This window comes from Heptranchias perlo, chromosome 35 (genome assembly GCF_035084215.1).
Source record: "Heptranchias perlo isolate sHepPer1 chromosome 35, sHepPer1.hap1, whole genome shotgun sequence".
NCBI lineage: Eukaryota > Metazoa > Chordata > Chondrichthyes > Hexanchiformes > Hexanchidae > Heptranchias > Heptranchias perlo.
The window spans coordinates 3,409,616-3,433,587 of NC_090359.1; the positions used below are offsets into that span (position 1 = coordinate 3,409,616).

Here is a 23,972-nt window from a genome sequence, read left to right on the forward strand (position 1 = left end):
AAGTGAATGCTGGAGTCGGCAATGCAGCAGGAAAGTTTCCATGAAGTGGAAGGAAGAAAGGAAAGGCGGCCGATTGACTGTGGAAGGAAGAAAATTCGGGAAAACAGGTTGGTTTGAACTGCGCAGCATCAAGTATAGGCATGTGAGAGTGCTGGATTTGAAGGAATGGATAGGTTTTTGCCAGCAACAAAAAATATTGCTTTCTTGTGCAAAAGATTGATTTCTTGCTGCATTCTATTAGTGTATGTGGCAGAGAACAACAGAGGTAAACGAAACGAAACTGCAGCTCGTATTCAAACCGAACTTGCTGCGACCGCAACGCAGAGTATGGACCAGGATCCGATCAAGGCGACGCGCATCAGGTGGGGCAGTCATGCCCGAACAACAGCAATGTCGCGCCCGGTGCTGCTTGGAAAAGAAGGATGTTTGGTGATGAGGACAAAATAGCAGCCACTTTCAATACTGGCAGTGGTGGGATTCGAACCCACGCCCCCGCAGCGACTGGAGCCAAAATCCAGCTCCTTAGACCGCTCGACCACGCTACCACCTATGAAAGCTCTGCCTTCAGAATCTGATATCTGGTGATTGGAATGTGGTTTTCTTGCATTTTGAACTTTGAGTCGAGGATTTTCCATTGAAAAAATCAAATAAATGGGCTTTCTGAGCAATATTCATGCGACGAGATGGCCGAGTGTTTGAGGTGATGGATTCAAAATCCATTGTGCTCTGCACGCATGGTTTTGTATCTCATCCGCGCAATTATTGCATTTACCGTTTGATGTGTTTGCTCCTTCCTCAGATTCAACCAGAAGTCTTGGGCCTCGCTCCAAGCCGAACCTACGGTGGATGAATTTTGCGTTGCTCGCTGAACTCTGCTCAAATCAGCAAGGTCATGATTGGCGCAAGGAGCTGTTGCGAGTGTCAGATGTGAAGAACGTGAAATCTCAAGAAATTGCGCAACGACGCCCCGGGAAAGCGAGTATCTGTCCACAGATACTACCTGACCTGCTGAGTGTTGCCAACAGTTTCTGGATTTATTTTTGAGCTGTCAGTACAGCCGTTTTCCTGACAACCTGAAACTTTCCTCAAGGGCGCTGCTTCAAGCACAACTTTCTTATGCTCTTCTCACACACAACATCGCTCTTTAATTTCCAACACACGTGCTTTAAAATCTGGCTTATCCGCACACAGCTTCCTGCGCCACGAAAATTTGAAATACCTTTTGCTCTTGGCCTTTCATCGCGACTTTTTCGCCACAGGCGCTCTTTACATTTATCCTCTACTCGATTCAATCGCATGTTTCAACAGAATTATTAAGATCAAGGCTGAACACTTCCGATCTTACTGCGCCGCCCCAACTTGCCAAATGTGCACCTCTCAACCGCCATTCGCAGCTCTGCAGCGCTGCCCGTCGGTCACGCAACTCAACTGCTGAAAGAAACAAGCCAAAAAGCATCAAAACAAAAACCAGTTCTTCAGTGACCATCACTTGGATCACAAGATTCGACAAGTAAAATTCGTGAACAATCGGGAGGCTGTCTTTCCCGAGGCCAGCCCTGCTTTCGTCGTGTTTGCCTGTCGAGCGGTCACGCAGATCGAAATGTATCGACTGGTTTCAAGGCGCAAATGAACATAGGTGCGAATCGGACATCTGCCCAATCGAAACAGCGGTCGTCGCAGAGCAAACTTGAAGGCGTGAGATCATGAAAGTGAATGTTAGAGTCGGCAATGCCGCAGGAAAGTTTCCATGAAATGGAAAGAAGAAAGGAAAGGCGGCCGATAGACTGTGGAAGGAAGCAAAAGTGGGGAAAACAGGCTGGTTTGAACTGTCCAACATCAAGTGCTGGATTTGAAGGAATGGATAGGTTTTTGCCAGCAACAAAAAAATATTTCTTTCTTGTGCAAAAGATTGATTTCTTGCTGCATTCTATTAGTGTATGTGGCAGAGAACAAAAGAGGTTAACGAAACTATACTGCAGCTCGTATTCAAACCAAACTTGCTGCGACCGCAACGCAGAGTGTCAAACAGTGTCCGATCAAGGCGACGCGCATCAGGTGAGGCAGTCATGCCCGAACAACAGCAATGTAGCGCCCGGTGCTGCTTGGAAAAGAAGAATGTTTGGTGATGAGGACAAAATCGCAAACATTTTAAATGCTGGCAGCGGTGGGATTCGAACCTACGCCCCCGCAGAGACTGGAGCCTAAATCCAGCGCCTTAGACCGCTAGGCCACGCTACCACCTGCCAGAAGTTTGCGTTCAGAATCTGATATCTGGTGAGTGGAATGTGGTTTTCTTGCATTTTGACCTTTGAGTCGAGGATTTTCCACTGAAAAAATCAAATAAATGGGCTTTCTGAGCAATATTCATGCGACGAGATGGCCGAGTGTTTGAGGTGATGGATTCCTAATCCATTGTACTCTGCACGCATGGTTTTGTATCTCATCCGCGCCATTATTGCATTTACCGTTTGATGTGTTGGTTCCTTCCTCATATTCAACCAGAAGTCTTGGGACTCGCTCCAATCCGAACCTACGGTGGATGAATTTTGCGTTGCTCGCTGAACTCTGCTCAAATCAGCAAGGTCCTGATTGGCACACGGAGCTGTTGCGAGTGTCAGATGTGAAGAACGTGAAGTCTCAATAAAGTGCACAACGACGCCCCGGTGAAGCGAGTATCTGTCCACAGATACGACCTGACCTGATGAGTGTTGCCAACAGTTTGTGGATTTATTTTTGAGCTTTCACTATAGCCGTTTTCCTGACAACCTGAAACTTTCCTCAAGGGCGCTGCTTCAAGCACAACTTTCTTGTGCTCTTCTCACACACAACATCGCTCTTTAATTTCCGACACACGCGCTTTAAAATCTGGCTTATCCGCACACAGTTTCCTGCGCCACGAAAATTTGAAAGACCTTTTGCTCTTGGCCTGTAATCGCGACTTGTTCGCCACAGGCGCTCTTTACATTTATCCTCTACTCGATTCAATCGCGTGTTTCAACAGAATTATTGAGATCAAGGCGGAACACTTCCGATCTTACTGCGCCGCCCCAACTTGCCAAATGTGCACTTCTCAACCGCCATTCGCAGCTCTGCAGCGCTTCCCGTCGGTCACGCAACTCAACTGCTGAAAGAAACAAGCCAAAAAGCATCAAAACAAATACCAGTTCTTCAGTGACCATCACTTGGATCTCAAGATTCGACAAGTAAAATTCGTGAACAATCGGGCGGCTGTGTTTCCCGAGACCAGCCCTGCTTTCGTTGTGTTTGTCTGTCGAGCGGTCACGCAGATCGAAATGTATCGACTGGTTTCAAGGCGCAAATGAACATTGGTGCGAATCGGACATCTGCCCAATAGAAACAGCGGTCGTCGCAGAGCAAACTTGAAGGCGTGAGATCATGAAAGTGAATGTTAGAGTCGGCAATGCCGCAGGAAAGTTTCCATGAAATGTAAGGAAGAAAGGAAAGGCGGCCGATTGACTGTGGAAGGAAACAAAAGTGGTGAAAACAGGCGAGTTTGAACTGTGGAGCATCAAGTACAGGCATGTGAGAGTGCTGGATTTGAAGGAATGGATAGGTTTTTGCCAGCAACAAAAAATATTTATTTCTTGTGCAATAGATTGATTTCTTGCTGCATTCTATTAGTGTATGTGGCAGAGAACAAAAGAGGTAAACGAAACACTACTCTAGCACGTATTCAAACCAAACTTGCTGCGACCACAACGCAGAGTATGGACCAGGATACGATCAAGGCGACGCGCAACAGGTGGGGCAGTCATGCCCGAACAACAGCAATGTCGCGTACGGGACTGCTTGGAAAAGAAGGATGTTTGGTGCTGAGGAAAAAATAGCAAGAACTTTAATTGCTGGCAGCGGTGGGAGCACCGACCTGTGGGGAACATTACTGCACACCTCCCTCCAATCCGAAAAACAACCGTTCATCACTCGTCTCTGGTACCTGTTCCTGAGGCAATTTTGTATTCATGTTGCTACTGCTCCTTTTATTCTATGGGTATCAACATTGATGACAAGGCTATCATAAGGCACTTTATCAAACGCCTTTTGAAAGTTTATATGCACCACATCAATCGCATTGCCCTCAGCATCCTTCTCCGTTATCTCATCAAAAATTCTATCAAGTTATTTCAAAACGGTTTGCCTTTAACAAAAGGACAAATTTATACAAGGAGTTCGAGCCTCATTGATTGAGGCTGGGAACTGCCCACGAACAGGGATGGGATTCCAGGTGCCTTTTATTCGTTTCCCCAACAGTTACAAACGAAAGGGACAAAAGTTCGAATTCCTCCAAGATTTGAATTCGAATCGCTACATTTAAAGTTCAGAGTGCTCAACATTGCACCATGGAGCCCATTGATTAAAACAAGTGGCCCCCTCCCTTCAAAGATACTGGGCTCCTTTATCAGCATCGCCATGGCGCTGCATCATTGACTTCACGAGGCTCATGGCAAATCTCTGCCATCAGCAAAACTGCAAGCACTGGTCAAACCCAACCTGCCATTTTGGCTCCGCTCTTTCTCATCCACACTTTCAGCTTCCCCACGTTCCCCTCTGATAAGAATAGATGATTCTCCAATCACACAGCTAATGTCAAATCCATCGGTTCCCTCGTTGCTGCTTCTGTTTCGCACTGCTCAGCGCAGCTCGACTTGTTGGTTAATCAGTGCATAAACATCGCAAGGCACTGATGCATGAAGTTCGGGGTGAAATGAAAAGAGCTCGATCCTCACTGATTGAAGCTGCGAACTCCCCACCAACAGCGATTGGATTCCAAGTGCTTTTTCCTTGTTTGCCCTCAATTTGTAAATGAATTGGACAAACTTCGAGGTTTAATAGATAGTTGAATTTGGATCGCTGGAATCCAAGTCCTGAATGCTTACCATTGCACGATGGAAATTAACTCACATATTTAATTGGGACCCACCAGTCAAAGACACTTAGCTCTTTTCTTAGCACTGCCATCATGCCACATCACTGACACCTCGAGGCTACCAACAAACCTCTCCCATCATGAAAACTGCAACTTCTTGCAAAGAAAATGTAAACATTGCCCGAGGACATGATCCAAGCAATGCCTGCCTTTCAAGAAACAATGCTTTCAATTTCGACATGCTTGACTGCTGAATTCAGATCACAAAGAAAAGTTCAGCAAGCACCATTCTTTGGTGCAGTGAAACTCAGCATTAAACAAAATACAACTTTTTCTTCTGCTGATTTGCGAAAGCAAAAGTCCGGTTGAGCTTATGAACAGAAACCGATTGAAGCAACTGGAACCTCATTGATTGAGGCAGCAACTTCCCACCAGCAGGGAGTGGATTCCAACTGCATTTTATTTTTTCGCCCTGCAGTTGTAAACTAATGGGACATAAACAAATCAGGTTCTACCGAGATTCGAACTCTGATCACGAGATTCAGTGTCGAGAGTGCTCACCATTGCACCATGGAACCCATTTGTTAATGAAAGCCGCACCCTCCATCCAAAGACATTTGGCTCTTTTCTGAGCACTGCCATGTCGCTGCATCACTGACTTCTCGAGATTGTTGCCAACCATCTCCCATCAGTAAAACCGCAAGACATTGACAATTCCAAACTGCCACTTTGACTCGGCCCTTTCTCATCTCTTCCATCAGTTTCGACCCTTTTCTGTCTGCTTAGTATCGATGTTCAGCCAATCACACAGCTATTAGTCAAACCTGTCGCTTCCCTCGTCACTGCTTCTCTTTCAATCTGCTCAGCGCAGCTCCGATTCCAGTCTTGCCGGATAATCTGTGAATAAATATTGCAAGGCACTGATGCATGAAGATTGGCGTAAAACAAAATGTAACCTTTGGGCGAGGACACGATCCAAGCAATGCCTGCATTTCAAGAGACAGTGCTTTGAATTTCCACATTTTGCCTGCTGAATGCAGATTGCAAAGAAAAATTCAGCAAACTCCGTTTTTTGGTGCAGTGAAGCGCAGCGTTGCACATCATGCAACTTTGTCTTCTGAAGATTTAGGAAAGCAAAAGACAGGCTGAGCTTACAGACTCATAGAAAGGTGACAGCACGGAAGTCGGCCGTTCGGCCTATCGAGTCCTGCCAGCTCTATGCAAAAGCAATCCAGCCAATCCCACAATGTTGGAGGGGAGTTCACAGCTTCAATCAGTGAGGAGTCTTACAAAACCTGATTCCAGTCGAACAGCTTTATTGGATGAACAAGCTTGGTGTTGTCAGACTCCTCACATTTGTCCACCCCAGTCCATCACCGGCATCTCCACATCAATCAGTGAGGATCTAGCTATTTTCTTTTCACCCCGAACTTCATGCATCAGTGCCTTGCATTGTTTATGCACTGATTATCCAACAAGACGAGCTGCGTTGAGCAGTGTGAAACAGAAGCAGCAACGAGGGAACCGATGCATTTGACAGTAGCTGTGTGATTGGCTAATCATCGACACTTATCAGAGGGGAAAGTGGGGAACCTGAAAGTATGGATGAGAAAGGGCGGAGCCAAAATGGCAGGTTGCGATTGACCAGTGCTTGCAGTTTTGCTGATGGCAGAGGTTTGCCTGTTGCCTCGTGCAGTCAATGATGCAGCGCCATGGCGATGCTGCTAAAGGAGCCAGTATCTTTGAAGGGAGGGGGCCGCCTATTTTAATCAATGGGTTCCATGTTGTAATGGTGAGCACTTCGGACGTTGAATCCAGCGATCCGAGTTCAAATCTCGGTGGAGCCTCATCTTTTGTCCCATTTGTTTGTCACTTTTGCGGAAACAAATTTCAGACACCTGGAATCCCATCCCTTTTTGTGGGCAGTTCGCAGCCTCAATCAATGAGGCTCGAGCTCCTTGTATAAATTTGGCCTTTTGTTAAAGGCAAATCTTATTGAATTTACTTGATAGAGTGTTTGATGAGTTGACGGAGAGGATTGATGAGGGCAATGCAATTGATGTGGTGTATATAAACTTTGAAAAGGCGTTTGATAAAGTGACTTTTCATCGCCTTGTCATCAAGATTGATACCCACAGAATAAAAGGAGCAGTAGCAACATGAATACAAAATTGCCTCCGGAACAGGAACCAGAGAGGAGTGATGAACGGTTGTTTTTTTCGGATCGGAGGGAGGTGTACAGGAATGTTCCCCACAGGTCGGTGCTCGCACCACTGCCCTTTTTGATAATTATTGATGACTTGGACTTGGGTGTACAGGGAACAATTTCCAAATTTGCAGATGACACAAACCTTGGAAGTATAGTGAACATTGAGGTGGATAGTGATAGACTTCAAGAGGACATAGAAATTTAACGCAGAAAAATGCAAGCTGATACATCTCGGTAGGAAGAACGAGGAGAAGCAATATAAATTAGAGGGCTCAATTCGATAATGGGTGCAGGAACAGAGCGGTTTGGGGGTCTTTGTGCACAAATCGTTGAATGTAAGCGAGGCATGCTGAAAAAGCGGTTCAAAAAAGCATACGGAATCCTGGGCTTTATAAATAGAGACAAAGTGTACGAAAGCACGGAATTCATGATGAACCTTTATAAAACATCAGTTCGACCACAACTGGAGTATTGTGTCCAGAGCTGGGCACCGCACTTTTGGAAAAATGTGAAGGCCTAAGAGAGGGTGCAGAAAAGATGAACGAGAATGATTCCAGGGATGAGGGACTTTAGTTACGTGGATAGACTGGAGAAGCTGGGGTTATTTTTCTTGGAACAGAGAAGATTGAGAGGAGATTTGATAGAGGTATTTAAAATCATGAGGGCTATTGACAGAATGGGTGGAGACAAACTGTTCCGATTGGCGGAAAGGTCAAGAACCAGAGGACACAGATTTAAGGTGACTGGCAAACGAATCAAAGGTGACATGAGGAAAAACATTTTTTTACACAGTGAGTGTTTAGGATCTGGAATGCACTGCCAGTGGTCGTGGTGGAGGCAGATTCAATCGTTGCTTTCAAGAGGAAACTGTAGAAATAATTTAAAGGAAAACATGCCGAGGGCGACGGGAATATGGCGAGGGAGTGGGATTGGCTGGATTGCTTTTGCATAGAGCTGGCAGGACTCGAAGGGCCGATCGGCCTACTTCGGTGCTGTAACCTTTCTATGAGTCTATTAGCTCAGGCTGTCTTTTGCTTTCCTAAATCTTCAGAAGACAAAGTTGCTTTGTGTGCAATGCTGCGCTTCACTGCACCAAAAAATGGTGTTTGCTGAACATTTCTTTGCAATCTGCATTCAGCAGGCAAACTTGCAGAAATCCAAAGCACTGTCTCTTCAAATGCAGGCATTGCTTGGATCGTGCCCTCGCACAAAGTTTACATTTTGTTTTACGCCAATCTTCACGCATATACCAAGAAAAGCAGTGGTACCAGCACCAACTACACGGCATCTACAACGTTGTCCAACGCCTCTAGATTGAAGCGGGATCACTTTTCCCTCGAAAACCAGCAAGCCTGATGTTAAAATCATCTGCCAGAGGAAGCCGCGATTTCAACACGGAGACACTGGGCCAGAGTAAAGTTCAGTTAATGTGATTGCCGAGTGGCAAGGGAGTCAAAGGAAATGGGGAAAAGGCGGAACAGTGGAGTTGAGGTAAAAATCAGATCCGCCATGATCTCATTAAATGGCGGGGCTCACAGGGCCAAATGGCCAAATCCTGCTCCAATCTCGTATGGTCTTATCTTCGGATGGTGATGGGAGGGTGGATTTGGAACTCCTGTGCGGCTGCTTTGCGCAGGTAACACGACTGGTTACAAACTAAACCATTAATTCACCGAGCTAAAGTTTGAGGTTGCAGCGACAAGAACCTGATGACATTAATTAAAGAAAACTAATGAAACTCTTTGAATGATGAATAATTGTTGTCATCGCCATTGATCATCCGATAACTTTCTGCTGCAGACTGACAGAAACACTGACATGGACACTGGGTGACAGTGAAATTTTAATCAGTTTCAACAACTACAAATACAACGCGCATTTATATCGCGCATTTAGTGTAGCAAAACGTCCCAAGGCGCTTCACTGGAACTTTATTGAACAACATTTGACACCGAGTCACATCAGGAGATATTAGAAGCAAAATTCTGCGCATGCTGGAAATCTGAAATAAAAATAGAAAATGCTGAAAAGACTCCACAATTCAGGCAGCGTCTGTCGAGAGAGAAACAGAGTTAACGTTAAGGTCGATGACCCTTCGTCAGAAATGGAAAAAGTTGAAGATTACATAGTTTTTAAGCAACTACAGAGCCAGGAACAGGGCTGGGGGTGGAGGGAGAGGGGAGGAAAGAACATAAGGGAAGGTCCCTGATAGGCTGGAGGGCAGGGGTGATTCAAAAATAAAAGGGGTCATGGTGCAAGAAGGGTAGTATTGGGAAAATTAAAGAAACAAATGATGGGTCTCTTGGAGCTGTAAATGGCACCATTAGAAACAACACTTGCTCTCCGAAAAAAATGGGAGCAATGGTTATGAGCTCAAATTATTGAAATCAGTGTTGACTTCAAAAGGTTGTAAAGAGACTAATCGAAAGATTAGGTGCTGTTTCTCGATCTTCCGTTGAGCTTCATTGGAGCAGTGACTGAGGCCGAGGACAGAGATGTCAGAGTGGGAGTGAGACGGGGAATAAAAATGGCAAACGACCAGCAGGTGTGGGTCAAGCTTGCGGACCGAGCAGAAGTGTTCAGCAAAACGGTCACCCAATCTGCGTTTGGTCGACCAACTGTAGAGGTGGCCGCATTGCGAGCAGCGAATACAGTATAGTAAATTGAAAGAAGTAAAAGTAAATCACTGTTTCAATGAGAAGCAATGTTTGGGGCCGTGATAGGTGGGGAAGGAGGAGGTGAACATAAGAACATAAGAAAAAGCAGCAGGAGTAGGCCAATCGGCCCCTCGAGCCTGTTCCGCCATTCAATAAGATCATGGCTGATCTGATCCTAACCTCAAATTTAAATTCATGTCCAATTTCCTGCCGGCTCCCCGTAAACCATAATTCCCTTTACTTCTTGGAAACTGTCTGTTTCTGTTTTAAATTTATTTAACGAAGTAGCTTCCACAGCTTCCTGGGGCAGAAAATTCCACCGACCTACCACCCTCTGAGTGAACAAGTTTCTCCTCATCTCAGTTTTAAAAGAGCAGCCCCTTATTCTAAGATTATGCCCACTAGTTCTAGTTTCACCCATCCTTGGGAACATCCTTACCGCATCCACCCGATCAAGCTCCTTCACAATCTTATATGTTTCAATAAGATCGTCTCTCATTCTTCTGAACTCCAATGAGAAGAGTCCCAATCAACTCAACCTCTCCTCATATGTTCGCCCCCTCATCCCCGGGATTAACCGAGTGAACCTTCTTTGTACTGCCTCGAGAGCAAGTATGTCTTTTCTTAAGCATGGACACCAAAACTGTATGCAGTATTCCAGGTGCGGTCTCACTAATACCTTATACAGCTGCAGCAATGCCTCCCTGTTTTTATATTCTTTCCCTCTCACAATAAAAGCCAACATTCCGTTGGCCTTCTTGATCACCTGCTGCACCTGCATACTAACTTTTTGATTGTCTTGCAATAGGACCCCCAGATCCCTTTGTACTGCAGTACTTTCCAGTTTCTTGCCATTAAGATAATAACTGGCTTTCTGATATTTACTGCCAAAGTGCATAACCTCACATTTTCCAATATTGTATTGAATCTGCCAAATCTCCACCCACTCACCCAGTCTGTCCACATTCCCTTGCAGGTTTTTTTGTCCTCCTCACTCTCTACTTTCCCTCCCATCTTTGTATCATCTGCAAACTTTGATATGTTACACTCGGTCCCCTCCTCCAAATCGTTAATATAGATTGGATAGAGTTGGGGACCCAGCAGCGACCCCTGCGGAACAACACTGGCTACTGGTTACCAGTCCGAGAATGAACCATTTATCCCAACTCTCTGCTTCCTGTTAGATAACCAATCCTCCACCCATGCCAGAATATTTCCCCCAATCCAGTGATTCTTTATCTTGAGCAATAATCTTTTATGTGGCACCTTGTCGAATGCCTTCTGAAAGTCTGAATACACTACGTCCACTGGTTCCCCATTATCCACCCTGTAGGTTATGTCCTCAAAGAACTCAAGCAAATTTGTCAGACATGACTTCCCCTTCATAAAGCAATGCTGACTTTGTCCTATTAAATTATGTTTATCCAAATGTTCCGCTACTGTCTCCTTAATAATAGACTCCAAAATTTTACCCACCACAGATGTTAGGTCTATAATTTATAGCCTTCTGCCTACTACCCTTTTTAAGTAATGGTGTTACTTTACCAGTTTTCCAATCTGCCGGCACCTTTGCCGAGTCCAGAGAATTTTGGAAAATTATTACCAAAGCATCCACAATCCCCACTGCCACTTTCCTCAAGGCCCTAGGATGTAAGCCATCAGGTCCAGGGGATTTATCCGCCTTGAGTCCCATTAATTTACTTAGTACCAATTCCTTAGTGATTTTAATCGTATTCAGCTCCTCCCCGCCGAGAGCCCCCTTTTGATCCAGTGTTGGGATATTCTTGGTGTCCTCTACCGTAAAGACTGAAACAAAATATTTGTTCAGCATTTTTGCCATCTCCATGTATCCCACCATTAATTTTCCGGTCTCATCCTCTACGTTTGCATTAGCCATCCTTTTTCTTTTTATATAACGATTGAAACTCTTGCTATCTGTTTTAATATTTTTTGCTGATTTATTTTCATAATCTATCGTCCCTTTCTTAATCAATCCTTTAGTTACTTTTTGCTGTCTTTTGAAGACTTCCCAATCTTCTGTCCTCCCACTAAGTTTGGCTACCTTATATGTCCTTGTTTTTAGTCGGATACTATCCTTAATTTCTTTACTCAGCCACGGATGGCTGTTATTTATTTTACACCCTTTTTTCCTCAGTGGAATATATTTTTTTGAAAGTTGTAAAATAACCCCTTAAATGAACACCACTGCTCATGTACCGTCTTACCCTTTAATCTATTTTCCCAGTCCACTTTAATCAATTCCGCTCTCATACCATCATAGTCTCCTTTATTCAAGCTCAGTACGCTTGTTTGAGAACCAACCTTCTCACCCTCGAATTGGAAATGGAATGTTACCATGTTATGGTCACTCATTCCAAGGGGATCCTTAACTAGGACATTATTAATTAATCCTAGCTCATTACACAGGACCAGGTCCAAGGTTGCTTGCCCCCTTGTAGGGTCAGTAACATACTGCTCAAGAAATCCATCCCTAATACACTCAATAAACTCTTCCTCAAGCCTGCCCTGCCCAATTAGACTTGTCCAGTTAATATGATGGTTAAAATCCCCCATAATTATAGCTGTTCCATTATTACTTGCCCCGACTATTTCCTGATTAATACTTCTTCCAGCAGAGTTGCAACTATTCGGAGGCCTATTTACTACGCCCACTAGTTTTCTTTTCCCCTTATTATTCATTATCTCTACCCAAACTGTTTCATTGTCCTGATCCTTTGTCCCAATATCATTTCTCTGTAATACAGTGATTTCTTCCTTTATTAACATAGCCACCCCACCTGCCCTTCCATCCTGCCTGTCTTTCCTGATAGTCAAATACCCTGGCATATTTAATTCCCAGTTGTTGTCACCCTCCAGCCATGTTTCTGTAATGGCCACAAGATCATACCCAAATGTAGTTATTTGTGCCGTTAACTCATCCATTTTGTCACGAATGCTCCATGTATTCAGATAAAGAACTTTCAAATATGTTTTGTTACACTTTGTTTCTGCTTGTTCCTTTTTTAACACTTTACCTTTTACTCCATACCTTCTGTCCCTTTCCTCTGTCTCCCTGCTCAGGTTCCAACCCCCTGCCACAGCTTTGATGCTGGGTTAATCGCCTTACGCCTTCTAGTTTTTATTTTATCTGTCGTGCCTAAAGTACACTTTCTTTCCGCTGCTCTCCGCTTTTCCCTTTCACTTGTTCTTGAACAACTGTTTGTACTATTTGTATTGTAGATTTCCCCTGGGTCTTCCCCTCTCTTGCTGCTCTCAACTTTATTCTCTTCTGACTCCCCGCTCAGGTTCCCATGCCCCTGCCACTCCAGTTTAAACCTTCCCCAACAGCACCAGCAAACAGCCCCGCGAGTACATTGGTCCCGGTCCTGCTCGGGTGTAACCCGTCACGCTTGCAGAGGTCCTACCTTCCCCAGAACCGGTCCAAATGTCCCAGGAATCTAAATCTCTCCCTCCTACGCCATCCCTGCAGCCACGCATTCATGCTGTCGATTCTCCTGTTTCTCTTCTCACTGGCACGTGGCACCGGCAATAAACCTGAGATCACAACCTTTGAAGTCCTGCTTTTTAATTTATCTCCTAACTCCTTAAATTCACCTTGCAAGACCTCATCCCTTCTTTTACAAATGTCGTTGGTACCAATATGGACCACGACTACTGTCTGTTCACCCTCCCCCTCCAGAATGACCTGCAGCCGCTCCGTGACATCCTTGACCCTCGCACCAGGGAGGCAACATACCATCCTTGTGTCACGTTTGCCGCCTCAGAAAAGCCTATCTGTTCCCCTTACAATTGAATCCCCAATCACTATAGCCCTGCCACTCTTCTTCCTCCCATCCTGTTGCATCTCCTGCACTTGCATGGAAAGGTGCTGTGGGAGGAGAGCGGGTTTTGGGGGTGATGGAAGAGTGGACCAGTGTGTCGAGGAGAGAGCAGTCGCTTGAGATTGTTGAAAGGAGAGTGGAGGAGACGATGTGGTTGGTGGTGGGATTGTGCTGCAGGTGGTTGAAATGGGGGAGGATGGTATGTTGAATGTGTAGGCTGGTGGTGTGGAAAGGAAGGACAAGAGGAACCCTGTCATGGTTCTGGGAGGGAGAGGGTGAGGGCAGAAGTGGAGGAACTGGGACGGACACGGTCAAGGGCCTGTTAACTTGAGTGGAGGGGAATTATCGGTAGAGGAAAAAGGAAGATATTTCGGAAGCACTGGTTTGGAAGGTGGCATCGTGAGAACAGATGTGAAGGAGACGGAGAAACTGGGAGAAGGGAAAAGAGTCCTTACAGGAAGCGGGGTTGGAAGATGTGTAATCAAGGTAGCTGTGAGGGTCGGTGGGCTTATAGTTGACATTGGTTGACAGCCTATCCCTGGAAATGTAGATAGAGAAGTCGAGGAAGGGAAGGGACGATTCGGAGATGGACCGTGTGAAGGCGAGGGAAGGGTGGAAATTGGAAGCAATCTTCATGACATTTCCCAGTTCGGGGTTAGAGCAGGAAACGGCATTGAAACAGTCATCAATGCACCAGAAAAAGAGGTGAGGGAGGGGACCTGAGTCGGACTGGAACAAATGATGTTCCTCATATCCAACAAAAACAGGAAGGCACAGCGAGGACCCATAGAGGAGCCCATAGCAACACCTTTTATTTGGAGGAAATGAGTGGAGTCAAAGGAGACGTTGTTCAACGTAAGAACAAGTTCAGCCAGGCGGAAGGTGGTGGTGGATGGGGATCGGCTGGGCCTTCGTTTAAGGAAAAGGCCTGGGGCCCACAAGCCGTCCTGGTGAGAGGTGGATGTGCAGACGGACTGGACGTCCATGGTAAAAAGGAGAAAGTTAGGTCTCGGGAAAATAAACTGTTTAAGTGGTGGAGGGTGTCGGAAGAGTCGCGGGTTTTGGGACTGTGAGGTTGGAGGCCGTGGGTGGAAGATCTCCAGAGGAGATGAGGACAGTGAAGGTCTGGGAAACTATGGCTTGCTGTTCGGTGGTGGGATCACGGTCCAGGGGAAGGTAAGAGGAGGTATCAGAGAGTTGGCGTTCAGCCTCCGCAAGGGAGAGGTCTGTTCGCCTCATAACGATAACAGCGACACCCTTGTCAGCAGGTTTAATGGCAATGTCAGGGTTGGACCTGAGAGAACGGAGTGCTGCAAGTTCAGAGGGAAGTAGATCATAGTAAATGAGGGGAGCAGAGAAATTGACACTGCCGATGTATTGCCGGCAGTTCCCAATGATAAGATCAAGTGAGGGGAAGAGGATAGAGGGAGGGGTCCAGGTGCACCGAGAATTGTGGAGATGGGAGCAAGGGTCCGCTGTGCGGAGGGAAGACTCCTGGCCAAAGAAATGGGCGCGGATGTGAAGGCCACCGAAGAAGAGCTCAGCATAATATCTTGCTCGAAACTCATTGAGTTGGGGCGTATGAGGATGACGCAGAGGCTTTTACTAAGGACTGACGTTCGGTTTCAGAGAGGGGAAGATCAGAGGGAAGAATGAAAATACGACAAAGAGATTGGAGGGAGGGATGGGGTCAGAGGAAAGTGAAGGGGAAGAAGAATCGGGAGGGGTGTGAATCGCATGTTCGTCGGAAGAGACTGGAGGAGTGGAGAGAAAATAGAGACGGAATAGGAAGAAATTGGTTCCGTGGGACAAGAACAGGGTGAGACAATGGATCTACCAGGCCAGTCCTGTTTGTAGATCTTAGGAAGGAGGTAGAACTGGGCTGTGCAGTGTTTGGGGACTGTGAGGTTGGAGGCCTTGGGTGGAAGATCTCCAGAGGAGATGAGGACAGTGACGGTCTGGGAAACTATGGCTTGATGTTCGGTGGTGGGATCACGGTCCAGGGGAAGGTAAGAGGAGGTATCAGAGAGTTGGCGTTCAGCCTCCGCAAGGGAGAGGTCTGTTCGCCTCGTAACGATAACAGCGACACCCTTGTCAGCAGGTTTAATGACAATGTCAGGGTTGGACCTGAGAGAACGGAATGCTGCAAGTTCAGAGGGAAGTAGATCATAGTGAGTGAGGGGAGCAGAGAAATTGAGACTGCCGATGTATTGCCGGCAGTTCCCAATGATAAGATCAAGTGAGGGGAAGAGGATAGAGGGAGGGGTCCAGGTGCACCGAGAATTCTGGAGATGGGAGCAAGGGTCCGCTGTGCGGAGGGAAGACTCCTGGCCAAAGAAATGGGCACGGATGTGAAGGCCACCGAAGAAGAGCTCAGCATAATATCTTGATCGAAACTCATTGAGGTGGGGGCGTATGAGGATGACGCAGAGGCATTTACTGAGGACTGACGTTCAGTTTCAGAGAGGGGAAGATCAGATGGAAGAATGAAAATACGACAATGAGATTGGAGGGAGGGATGGGGTCAGAGGAAAGTGAAGGGGAAGAAGAATTAGGAGGGGTGTGAATCGCATGTTTCAACAGAACTATTAAGATCAAGGCGGAACCCTTCCGATCTGACTGCGCCGCGCCAACTTGCCAAATGTGCACCTCTCAACCGCCATTCACAGCTCTGTCGCGCTGCCCGTCGGTCACGCAACTCAACTGCTGAAAGAAAAAAGCGAAAAAGCATCAAAACAAAAACCAGTTCTTCAGTTACCATCACCTGGATCACAAGATACGACAAGGAAAATTCGTAAAGAATCGGGCGGCTGTCTTTCCCGAGGCCAATCCTGCTTTCGTCGTGTTTGCCTGTCGAGCGGTCACGCAGATCGAAATGTATCGACCGGTTTCATGGCGCAAATGAACATTGGTGCGAATCGCACATCTGCCCAAAAGAAACAGCGGTCGTCGCAGAGCAAAATTAAAAACGTGAGACCATGAAAGTGAATGTTAGAGTCGGTAATGTGTCGGAAAGCTTCCATGAAATGGAAGGAAGAAAGAAAAGGAGGCTTATTGACTGTGGAAGGAAGAAAAAGTGGGGACAACAGGGGAGTTTGAACTGTGGAGCATCAAGTCCAGGCATGTGAGAGTGCTGGGTTTGAAGGAATGGATCGGTTTTCGCCAGCAACAAAAAATATTTTTTCTTGTGAAAAAGATTGATTTCTGGCTGCATTATATCAGTGTATGGAGCAGAGAACAGAAGAGGGAAACGAAACTATAGCATAGCTCGTATTCAAACCGAACTGACTGCGACCACAACGCAGAGGATGGACCAGAATACGATCAAGGCGACGCGCATCAGGTGGGGCAGTCATGCCCGAACAACAGCAATGTCGCGCCCGGTGCTGCTTGGAAAAGAAGGATGTTTGGTGATGAGGAAAAAATAGCAGGCACTTTCCACGCTGGCAGCGGTGGGATTCGAACCCACGCCCCCGAAGAGACTGGAGCCTTAATCCAGCGCCTTAGACCGCTCGGCCACGCTACCACCTGTCAAAGCTCTGCCTTCAGAATCTGATATCTGGTGATTGAAATGTGGTTTTCTTGCATTTTGACCTTTGAGTCGAGGATTTTCCATTGAACGAATCAAATAAATGGGCTTTCTGAGCAATATTCATGCGACGAGGTGGCCGAGTGTTTGAGGTGATGGATTCCTAATCCATTGTGCTCTGCACGCATGGTTTTGAATCTCATCCGCGCCATTATTGCATTTACCGTTTGATGCGTCGGTTCCTTCCTGAAATTCAACCAGAAGTCTTGGGCCTCGCTCCAATCCGAAGCCACGGTGGATGAATTTTGCATTGCTCGCTGATCTCTGCTCAAATCAGCAAGGTCCTGATTGGTGCACGGAGGTGTTGCGAGTGTGAGATGTGAATAACGTGAAGTATTAAGAAAGTGCACAATGACGCCCCGGGAAAGCGAGTATCTGTCCACAGATAATACCTGACCTGCTGAGTGTTGCCAGCAGTTTCTGGATTTCTTTTTGAGATTTCACGATAGCCCTTTTCCTGATAACATGAAACTTTACTCAAGGGCGCAGCTTCAAGCACAACTTTCTTGAGCTCTACTCACACACAACATCGCTCTTTACTTGCCGACACACTCGCTTTAAAATCTGGCTTATCCGCACACAGCTTCCTGCGCCACGAAAATTTGAAACACCTTTCGCTCTTGGCCTGCAATCGCTCCTTTTTCGCCACAGGCGCTCTTTACATTTATCCTCTACTCGATTCAATCCCATGTTTAAACAGAACTATTAAGATCAAGGCGGAACACTTCCGATCTTCCTGGGCCGCCCCAACTTGCCAAATGTGCATCTCTCAACCGCCACTCGCAGCTCTGTAGCGCTGCCGTTCGGTCACGCAACTCAACTGCTGAAAGAAAAAATCCAAAAAGCATCAAAACAAAATCCAGTTCTTCAGTTACCATCACCTGGATCACAAGATTCGACAAGTAAAATTCGTGAACGATCGGGCGGCTGTCTTTCCAGAGGCCAGCCCTGCTTTCATCGTGTTTGTCTGTCGAGCGGTCACGCAGATCGAAATGTATCGACTGGTTTCAAGGCGCAAATGAACATTGGTGCGAATCGGACATCTGCCCAATAGAAACAGTGGTCGCAGCAGAACAAACTGAAAGGCGTGAGATCATGACAGTGAATGCTGGAGTCGGCAATGCCGCAGGAAAGTTTCCATGGAGTGGAAGGAAGAAAGGAAAGGCGGCATATTGGCTGTGGAAGGAAGAAAAAGTGTGGAAAACAGGCCAGTTTGAACTGTGGAGCATCAAGTACAGGCATGTGAGAGTGCTGGATTTGAAGGAATGGTTAGGTTTTTGCCAGCAACAAAAAATATTTCTTTTTTGTGCCAAAGATTGATTTCTTGCTGCATTCTATTAGTGTATGTGGTAGAGAACAAAAGAGGTAATCGAAACTATACTGTAGCTCGTATTCAAACCGAACAAACTGCGACCTCAACGCAGAGCATGACGAGGATACGATCAAGGCGAAGCGCATCAGGTGGGGCAGTCATGCCCGAACAACAGCAATGTCGCGCACGGTGCTGCTTGGAAAAGTAGGATGTTTGGTGATGAGGAAAAAATAGCAAGCACTTTACACGCTGGCAGCGGTGGGATTCGAACCCACGCCCCCGAAGAGACTGGAGCCTTAATCCAGCGCCTTAGACCGCTCGGCCACGCTACCACCTGTCAAATCGCTGCCTTCACAATCTGATATCTGGTGATTGAAATGTGGTTTTCTTGCATTTTGACCTTTGAGTCGTGGATTTTCCATTGAACGAATCAAATAAATGGGCATTCTGAGCAATATTCATGCGACGAGGTGGCCGAGTGTTTGAGGTGATGGATTCCTAATCCATTGTGCTCTGCACGCATGGTTTTGTATCTCATCCGCGCCATTATTGCATTTACAGTTTGATGTGTCGGTTTCTTCCTGAAATTCAACCAGAAGTCTTGGGCCTCGCTTCAATCCGAAGCCACGGTGGATGAATTTTGCATTGCTCGCTGATCTCTGCTCAAATCAGCAAGGTCCTGATTGGTGCACGGAGGTGTTGCGAGTGTGAGATGTGAATAACGTGAAGTATTAAGAAAGTGCACAATGACGCCCCGGGAAAGCGAGTATCTGTCCACAGATAATACCTGACCTGCTGAGTGTTGCCAGCAGTTTCTGGATTTCTTTTTGAGATTTCACGATAGCCCTTTTCCTGATAACATGAAACTTTACTCAAGGGCGCAGCTTCAAGCACAACTTTCTTGAGCTCTACTCACACACAACATCGCTCTTTACTTGCCGACACACTCGCTTTAAAATCTGGCTTATCCGCACACAGCTTCCTGCGCCACGAAAATTTGAAACACCTTTCGCTCTTGGCCTGCAATCGCTCCTTTTTCGCCACAGGCGCTCTTTACATTTATCCTCTACTCGATTCAATCCCATGTTTAAACAGAACTATTAAGATCAAGGCGGAACACTTCCGATCTTCCTGGGCCGCCCCAACTTGCCAAATGTGCATCTCTCAACCGCCACTCGCAGCTCTGTAGCGCTGCCGTTCGGTCACGCAACTCAACTGCTGAAAGAAAAAATCCAAAAAGCATCAAAACAAAATCCAGTTCTTCAGTTACCATCACCTGGATCACAAGATTCGACAAGTAAAATTCGTGAACGATCGGGCGGCTGTCTTTCCAGAGGCCAGCCCTGCTTTCATCGTGTTTGTCTGTCGAGCGGTCACGCAGATCGAAATGTATCGACTGGTTTCAAGGCGCAAATGAACATTGGTGCGAATCGGACATCTGCCCAATAGAAACAGTGGTCGCAGCAGAACAAACTGAAAGGCGTGAGATCATGACAGTGAATGCTGGAGTCGGCAATGCCGCAGGAAAGTTTCCATGGAGTGGAAGGAAGAAAGGAAAGGCGGCATATTGGCTGTGGAAGGAAGAAAAAGTGTGGAAAACAGGCCAGTTTGAACTGTGGAGCATCAAGTACAGGCATGTGAGAGTGCTGGATTTGAAGGAATGGTTAGGTTTTTGCCAGCAACAAAAAATATTTCTTTTTTGTGCCAAAGATTGATTTCTTGCTGCATTCTATTAGTGTATGTGGTAGAGAACAAAAGAGGTAATCGAAACTATACTGTAGCTCGTATTCAAACCGAACAAACTGCGACCTCAACGCAGAGCATGACGAGGATACGATCAAGGCGAAGCGCATCAGGTGGGGCAGTCATGCCCGAACAACAGCAATGTCGCGCACGGTGCTGCTTGGAAAAGTAGGATGTTTGGTGATGAGGAAAAAATAGCAAGCACTTTACACGCTGGCAGCGGTGGGATTCGAACCCACGCCCCCGAAGAGACTGGAGCCTTAATCCAGCGCCTTAGACCGCTCGGCCACGCTACCACCTGTCAAATCGCTGCCTTCACAATCTGATATCTGGTGATTGAAATGTGGTTTTCTTGCATTTTGACCTTTGAGTCGTGGATTTTCCATTGAACGAATCAAATAAATGGGCATTCTGAGCAATATTCATGCGACGAGGTGGCCGAGTGTTTGAGGTGATGGATTCCTAATCCATTGTGCTCTGCACGCATGGTTTTGTATCTCATCCGCGCCATTATTGCATTTACAGTTTGATGTGTCGGTTTCTTCCTGAAATTCAACCAGAAGTCTTGGGCCTCGCTTCAATCCGAAGCCACGGTGGATGAATTTTGCATTGCTCGCTGATCTCTGCTCAAATCAGCAAGGTCCTGATTGGTGCACGGAGGTGTTGCGAGTGTGAGATGTGAATAACGTGAAGTATTAAGAAAGTGCACAATGACGCCCCGGGAAAGCGAGTATCTGTCCACAGATAATACCTGACCTGCTGAGTGTTGCCAGCAGTTTCTGGATTTCTTTTTGAGATTTCACGATAGCCCTTTTCCTGATAACATGAAACTTTACTCAAGGGCGCAGCTTCAAGCACAACTTTCTTGAGCTCTACTCACACACAACATCGCTCTTTACTTGCCGACACACTCGCTTTAAAATCTGGCTTATCCGCACACAGCTTCCTGCGCCACGAAAATTTGAAACACCTTTCGCTCTTGGCCTGCAATCGCTCCTTTTTCGCCACAGGCGCTCTTTACATTTATCCTCTACTCGATTCAATCCCATGTTTAAACAGAACTATTAAGATCAAGGCGGAACACTTCCGATCTTCCTGGGCCGCCCCAACTTGCCAAATGTGCATCTCTCAACCGCCACTCGCAGCTCTGTAGCGCTGCCGTTCGGTCACGCAACTCAACTGCTGAAAGAAAAAATCCAAAAAGCATCAAAACAAAATCCAGTTCTTCAGTTACCATCACCTGGATCACAAGATTCGACAAGTAAAATTCGTGAACGATCGGGCGGCTGTCTTTCCAGAGGCCAGCCCTGCTTTCATCGTGTTTGTCTGTCGAGCGGTCACGCAGATCGAAATGTATCGACTGGTTTCAAGGCGCAAATGAACATTGGTGCGAATCGGACATCTGCCCAATAGAAACAGTGGTCGCAGCAGAACAAACTGAAAGGCGTGAGATCATGACAGTGAATGCTGGAGTCGGCAATGCCGCAGGAAAGTTTCCATGGAGTGGAAGGAAGAAAGGAAAGGCGGCATATTGGCTGTGGAAGGAAGAAAAAGTGTGGAAAACAGGCCAGTTTGAACTGTGGAGCATCAAGTACAGGCATGTGAGAGTGCTGGATTTGAAGGAATGGTTAGGTTTTTGCCAGCAACAAAAAATATTTCTTTTTTGTGCCAAAGATTGATTTCTTGCTGCATTCTATTAGTGTATGTGGTAGAGAACAAAAGAGGTAATCGAAACTATACTGTAGCTCGTATTCAAACCGAACAAACTGCGACCTCAACGCAGAGCATGACGAGGATACGATCAAGGCGAAGCGCATCACGTGGGGCAGTCATGCCCGAACAACAGCAATGTCGCGCACGGTGCTGCTTGGAAAAGTAGGATGTTTGGTGATGAGGAAAAAATAGCAAGCACTTTACACGCTGGCAGCGGTGGGATTCGAACCCACGCCCCCGAAGAGACTGGAGCCTTAATCCAGCGCCTTAGACCGCTCGGCCACGCTACCACCTGTCAAAGCGCTGCCTTCACAATCTGATATCTGGTGATTGAAATGTGGTTTTCTTGCATTTTGACCTTTGAGTCGTGGATTTTCCATTGAACGAATCAAATAAATGGGCATTCTGAGCAATATTCATGCGACGAGGTGGCCGAGTGTTTGAGGTGATGGATTCCTAATCCATTGTGCTCTGCACGCATGGTTTTGTATCTCATCCGCGCCATTATTGCATTTACCGTTTGATGTGTCGGTTTCTTCCTGAAATCCAACCAGAAGTCTTGGGCCTCGCTTCAATCCGAAGCCACGGTGGATGAATTTTGCATTGCTCGCTGATCTCTGCTCAAATCAGCAAGGTCCTGATTGGTGCACGGAGGTGTTGCGAGTGTTCGATGTGAATAACGTGAAGTGTCAAGAAAGTGCACAATGACGCACCGGGAAAGCGAGTATCTGTCCACAGATAATACCTGACCTGCTGAGTGTTGCCAGCAGTTTCTGGATTTCTTTTTGAGATTTCACGATAGCCCTTTTCCTGACAACTTGAAACTTTACTCAAGGGCGCAGCTTCAAGCACAACTTTCTTGAGCTCTACTCACACACAACATCGCTCTTTACTTACCGACACACTCGCTTTAAAATCTGGCTTATCCGCACACAGCTTCCTGCGCCACGAAAATTTGAAACACCTTTCGCTCTTGGCCTGCAATCGCTCCTTTTTCGCCACAGGCGCTCTTTACATTTATCCTCTACTCGATTCAATCCCATGTTTAAACAGAACTATTAAGATCAAGGCGGAACACTTCCGATCTTCCTGGGCCGCCCCAACTTGCCAAATGTGCATCTCTCAACCGCCACTCGCAGCTCTGTAGCGCTGCCCGTCGGTCACGCAACTCAACTGCTGAAAGAAAAAATCCAAAAAGCATCAAAACAAAATCCAGTTCTTCAGTTACCATCACCTGGATCACAAGATTCGACAAGTAAAATTCGTGAACAATCGGGCGGCTGTCTTTCCAGAGGCCAGCCCTGCTTTCATCGTGTTTGTCTGTCGAGCGGTCACGCAGATCGAAATGTATCGACTGGTTTCAAGGCGCAAATGAACATTGGTGCGAATCGGACATCTGCCCAATAGAAACAGTGGTCGCAGCAGAACAAACTGAAAGGCGTGAGATCATGACAGTGAATGCTGGAGTCGGCAATGCCGCAGGAAAGTTTCCATGGAGTGGAAGGAAGAAAGGAAAGGCGGCATATTGGCTGTGGAAGGAAGAAAAAGTTGGGAAAACAGGCCAGTTTGAACTGTGGAGCATCAAGTACAGGCATGTGAGAGCGCTGGATTTGAAGGAATGGTTAGGTTTTTGCCAGCAACAAAAAATATTCCTTTTTTGTGCAAAAGATTGATTTCTTGCCGCATTCTATTAGTGTATGTGGTAGAGAACAAAAGAGGTAATCGAAACTATACTGTAGCTCGTATTCAAACCGAACAAACTGCGACCTCAACGCAGAGCATGGACGAGGATACGATCAAGGCGAAGCGCATCAGGTGGGGCAGTCATGCCCGAACAACAGCAATGTCGCGCCCGGTGCTGCTTGGAAAAGAAGGATGTTTGGTGATGAGGAAAAAATAGTAAGCACTTTACAAGTTGGCAGCGGTGGGATTCGAACCCACGCCCCCGAAGAGACTGGAGCCTTAATCCAGCGCCTTAGACCGCTCGGCCACGCTACCACGTGTCAAATCTCTGCCTTCAGA

The 23,972-nt window shown here is 46.5% G+C and overlaps 6 non-coding genes across 6 annotated transcripts; all 6 read right to left on the reverse strand.

Moving 5' to 3' along the window:
• Positions 1 to 2,156: 2,156 nt before the first annotated feature.
• On the reverse strand, positions 2,157 to 2,238 carry trnal-uag (transfer RNA leucine (anticodon UAG)). Its single transcript has one exon. It is a non-coding gene; the product is annotated as a tRNA-Leu (tRNA).
• A 14,799-nt stretch (positions 2,239 to 17,037) lies between these two features.
• Positions 17,038 to 17,119, reverse strand: trnal-aag (transfer RNA leucine (anticodon AAG)). The gene has a single exon. It is a non-coding gene; the product is annotated as a tRNA-Leu (tRNA).
• Positions 17,120 to 18,744: 1,625 nt separating this feature from the next.
• Positions 18,745 to 18,826, reverse strand: trnal-aag (transfer RNA leucine (anticodon AAG)). Its single transcript has one exon. It is a non-coding gene; the product is annotated as a tRNA-Leu (tRNA).
• Positions 18,827 to 20,451: 1,625 nt separating this feature from the next.
• trnal-aag (transfer RNA leucine (anticodon AAG)) lies at positions 20,452 to 20,533 on the reverse strand. Its single transcript has one exon. It is a non-coding gene; the product is annotated as a tRNA-Leu (tRNA).
• Positions 20,534 to 22,158: 1,625 nt separating this feature from the next.
• Positions 22,159 to 22,240, reverse strand: trnal-aag (transfer RNA leucine (anticodon AAG)). The gene has a single exon. It is a non-coding gene; the product is annotated as a tRNA-Leu (tRNA).
• Positions 22,241 to 23,866: 1,626 nt separating this feature from the next.
• On the reverse strand, positions 23,867 to 23,948 carry trnal-aag (transfer RNA leucine (anticodon AAG)). Its single transcript has one exon. It is a non-coding gene; the product is annotated as a tRNA-Leu (tRNA).
• Between the last annotated feature and the right edge of the window lie 24 nt (positions 23,949 to 23,972).